General features: G+C 38.0%; 1 pseudogene; it reads right to left on the minus strand.

Moving 5' to 3' along the window:
• Positions 1–2,305: 2,305 nt before the first annotated feature.
• Positions 2,306–4,253, minus strand: LOC147457237 (uncharacterized; annotated as a pseudogene).
• Between the last annotated feature and the right edge of the window lie 1,140 nt (positions 4,254–5,393).

Genomic DNA, 5,393 nt, shown 5'->3' on the forward strand with positions numbered 1-5,393 from the left:
AATGAAGGGTCACTTCTCTTCAAGATTCAAAGTACCACAACTGAGAGTATATGGTATCATGTCAGCTTGCAAAGCAATTACTGTGATTGTCCGGATTGGGGCAGCCAATGTAAGCATCTTAATGGTATTTGAATGATAGTACTGACTCACTTTCCTTGTTTGAAAGAATTTATACATGGTGCACATGAAGACGCATCTAATATCTACAAAGATGTCACATATCATGATTTTGAAGCGCACGATAGTGATAATAATATACAAGAGAGGGAAGATGATGTGGTGGATCTCATCAACCACCTCAAGGATGCACTGGCAACTATACAAAAAGAGGTATATTCCAAGGATCCCAAAGAGATTGAAGTCATCAGGCAACAGTTGCAAAACATGAAAGGGACGCTTTCAACATTTGTGATCCCTACAAATATTGATCTCCCTGCGAGAGGAAGTATTAGACAAATACATGCCCACGTTACAGCAACTCGGCTTGGTCATGGTGTGCCACTAGTTCGCACAAACGAAGAACAACAAAGCATAGATCTTGACGGAACCGACCAACCTTCCAAACCATTGCGTCAAACCGGTCAACTCAGACGCAAGCACCAAAGAGGTAGATCTCGTGTTCGTTTTGATAAACGGCCTCGTATTTGGTGTCCACATTGTTGTACCAAAACATTGCTAGTGGATTCTCAAATCACACCCACGTGTCACACGTGTCATGCTCTCCTCCCAGTAAAGCCTATGCACATCAAGGAAAATGTCATTCAATCTTTAGTGGGTCAAGTGATTCGCATTTGTAATGAAGCTGAGAGTTTTGGGGGGGTGATCTCTTCTTACCAATCTGGTGGTGCAGAAGATGTGGAGTATTGCTTTACACTTACCCGAGAAAATGGAGAACAAATACTAGGCATCAAAGCTTCCATCGTCAGAATGCTGTTGTTGTATTCTTCTAGTCAAAGCCATGTAATGACGTATTTATGACAATTTTATTTCAAGCTTTTTTTTAATACAAACGGTTGATTTTGATGAGTTTTATTCAAGCATGGTCTAAACCAAACATTATTCGTGTGTTGAGATTACGTTAATGGTAGACAAATCTAAATTTCTAACTCTCTTCCATAAAAGTTATCTCTGCACAATGTGCCGAGATTACTTTTTTTCCAAAGAGGTAGTAATTTGAAACTGTTTACCACACCCTGTAAAATGTAATCTCGGCACAATGTGTCGAGATTACTTTTTTTCCAGAGAATTGCTATTTGATACTCTCTTCCATAAAAGTAATCTCGGCACAGTGTGTTGAGGTTACTTTTCCAAAGAGTTAGAAATTTCCATAAAAGTAATCTCAGCAACTTTTTTCCATCAAGTTTAGAAACTAAGAACTCCCTACTATAAAAGTAATCTCTACACTCTGTGTCGAGATTACTTCGTTTCAAGAGGGTGTGGTGAGGTTAGTTTTGTGGCACAGTGGAGTGTAAGTTTTTTTCGAAGTTATGTAACAAGTTGGATGTATTTGTATACAAATTTGAATACATATTCGAGGACTAGTTGGATGCATTTGTATACATTCAAAGACTTCAACTCTTTTCATCTCTTTACATATTCAAATTCGACTCTTTCCAACTCTTTATATATACAGATTCCTCTACAAATTTCTCTACTCATGGAGTTCTCAATATCAATGTAAACACTTAACTTTACATTGTATGCAATAAGAGAAAGGCTTCAAAATGTTACTCTATTTGAATAACAAAGCATACAAAAAATGGTGATCACATTTTGACAAATATTGATGTAATCTCAACACCGTTCAACACTACAATTATGCATTAATAATATAACCAAAGCAAGGAGTTACGAATGTAAACAATTTTGATGTAATCTCAACACCGCTCAACACTCAATGCTTCGACAAATATGGATGTAATCTCAACACCGCTTAACACTCAAAATGAAACTGAATTTGAATCTCAATACCCGCTACCAATACAAGAAATGGACCCACACATTTTTATGTAATCTCAATACCGCTCAACACTACAATTGTGCATAAAGAATATAACCGATCAAACGAAATTTGAAGTCGAATGTAAACACTCAACTTTACATTGCATGAAAAGCAAAGAATAATGAATGTAAACACTTGTATGCAACATAAAAGACTTCAACATCGATACGAAGTGTCGGATTATATTTAAAGCAAGGAGTTACAAATGTAGCATCGACACAAAAGGCTAGCTCCGAATACCAAAAATGGTGATCTCAATATCAATGTAATCTAAATACCGCTCAACACTAAAATTGTGTCCCTCTAAACCGTGACTTCACCCAACTGCTTGTTCAACCACTCGTTGAGCTTCTTTCTTGTAAAATCAACCTCGTCATGCCCGAACCAATCCTTTTTTAACTGCCAAAAAATATATGCATAAAAAACCATGTAGATTTCAAACAACCTTGACAATAAATATTTCATTCAAAACATGAAATTACCATATTGAGTTGAGGTTTCTTGTCTTTGAAAGTGGTCTTGATCAACAATCTCATTGCAGTCATTACATAATATCCACAATCGGTTGCATTTGGTTATTGAGGACACTGCAAACAATAACATATCATTAAATTATCAATAAAAATGTCAGTACTTGATAAAAGAAAACTACACTAAAAGCTATCAACCTTTGAAGTAATGATTTCGCATGATTCCCGTGGATCTTCTAGCTCCTCTTTGACTTGTAGATTTGTACAATGTGTACTTAAATGCTTTAGTACCCTTCAACCAAATGCATGTGTTTAATTGAAACTTATCAAATAACTCAATCATTATGAAGGAGTAAAAGCAATGCATACCTAGACACACTCGGTAAGAGTCTCTCCATGGTGACAATGGAGAGTGAGTCAAAGAGTAGTATCGATGACCGTCGTCGAGAAAGAGGAGGTATGCGTATCACATGGGCATTGTAAAATGCCAAAAGAACCCAATGAGATCTACATTCACATGTCAACTTTAGACTTCGCATTTACTTGTCTATTGTGTAATACGTAACAGTAAAATAATCATACCCATCCAATACAGGGAAGAATGTAAAGATATGACTTCCTAAATCGGGAGTCCCAAAGAAATTGTCGAGAGTATGGTCTCTTATAGTACGCTCCGAGACAAAAGGGTACCACATGCTATCCACCCACCATACCGCTGAGAGAACATCTGACGGTAATATATTTTCCATCCATCTATCAAATAGTAGTTTAATGAGTTATAAAAGCATAAAAATCTACGTTACTTAAACATAGGGACATTTTTCTCACAATGCAAAGAGATTGATAACGTTTGTCGAAGCCTCAAGATCTAAAACATCATCGATAACTTGGGCATCTAAACCCGATTCAAGGCCAGCCCGACTTGATCGCAAGAGAAACGTAACTCCTTTATGGCACCTACGTTAAAAGAAATACACTTACATTGTTTCCTCGTTTAATACGCTTGAAAGATTTACACATTTTGTACAAATCTATATTAGCAACAAACCTTTCCAAAAGTTGCTCCATATTCAAGTCGTGGCTCTCACATACAAGGTGGTCATGGCTCACCACGAAAGTAATCCTTTCGGCATGCGTAAAGCTAGAAGTGGATGACGAAACATGCTATAATAACAAAGAAATTATAAATCGAGCAAATATCAAAATATAACCACTTGAAGAAAAAAGAGTTGCACAAAACTTACAATGGAAGACCCATCCTCACAATCATTGATTTCTTCTTCGTCGGCACTAGAATTTTCCTCATGAGAGACATCGGCATCATGTGGGGTCCCATTCGCGCGAGCTTTGTACTCGCGCTTTATTTTCACCTCCATCTTTGCTACTCTATTCGGCATGTCTGCTTCCCATGCAATCTTTTGAGCTTTAATCCAAGCGTGTTCCCATTCTATTTGTGATTTCCCTTCTCGATCGTAGACTCTTTCCCACTCTTTAGTTGCTCGTTGCTCTAAATCTTTGTGAAACTTTTTTCGTGCCACTGTTACTCTATGTGCAACATTCCCAAATCTTGTCATGCATTGCCGTTTAGATCTAGGGGACACTGCTCTTGGTGGTCTCTCACTAGTTTTAGGTCGCCCAGATTTATGCTCTGGAATATGGATATTAGTGATTTTATGAACATTCTTTAGATGTCTCATTAGAAGACATCGCCTCTCGTACGAAACCTTTCTATCAATGCACATTTGCGACGCATGACACTCACGAACCACTTTTCCATTTGCCCCCACAACCTCAATAAATGGAGACACATCCTGACCAAGATACGCAAAAAAAGATTGAAGTTTTTTGGTCATACAAATCATGACTTCTACACATACACAAGCAACACAAGTGACATGTCTCATCAACGGGTTAAAATTTAGACAAAGCGCACCATCAGACATAGCAAAGCATAATAGCAATGAAACTTTCATAAACCGAATCATTACCCAAAAACAAAGCACAATGTGATCTGGACATACCTCACTCTCCCTCATGTTGATATCACTGTCCACTCCGCCTATGCTTGTCATTTGTACTCTCAAAAACACCCACAAGCTCGTCCCACTTGCAACCAGAGACGCATATGCTTCCCTGCAAATGTCTCACTGTGCAGTAATCTCGGCACAGTCTATGCTCCTGCAATAACCTGCCGGCAATATCTGCAAACAAGGCAAACTCTTCAGACGGTGCTTTCATACACACAAAGTCAAGCATGTCTCACACGGCAGTAATCTCGGCACAGTTTTTTTTTACTGCAGTAAGTTGTCGGCAATATCTGCAAAGCCAATTATACCCTAAACCAGGCCCTGAACGCAAGACCTGCAGTGTAATGCCGTCCAAAAAATGCGAAACGCAATTTCATGAGTATTAGCTTCTATTGAGGTGGCGGATCAATTAGCGCATGAAGATAAAAAATTCCATTGAATGTCCTGAACCCTATTAAAACTCATACTTTCAAGCAAAAGTATGGCCATTTGATGGCAAGATACTCATACTTTCAAGCAAAAGTGTGACCATTTGATGGCAAGATGACATTAAAACTCACTAAAACTCTTGGTCTTCTAGGTCTTCAGTCTGGTTAAGTGTATAATTGGCAATCCACTTACATTCAATAAGCTTTTCGGGGTCTCTTATGTTTTTCCCTCAAACATGAGTGCAAATGTATGACTTTAAAACCCTTGTAGATACTATGTATACACATTGATTTTTGCCAAGGATCAAGCTTAATGAAATTAAAAAAACAAAACTGCCATGGAATGCAACCAGTGGCAAGAGACAAGAAAATGCACTTTTATCAAGCACTTACAAAGATGTTCTCGGTATCATTCAAAACTCCTGTTGAGGCCAAATTTCTCAACTCTCACCACCGTTTCGCCAGT

This window comes from Adiantum capillus-veneris, chromosome 5, assembly GCF_014529385.1.
Source record: "Adiantum capillus-veneris isolate H3 chromosome 5, ASM1452938v2, whole genome shotgun sequence".
NCBI classification, from domain to species: Eukaryota; Viridiplantae; Streptophyta; class Polypodiopsida; order Polypodiales; family Pteridaceae; genus Adiantum; species Adiantum capillus-veneris.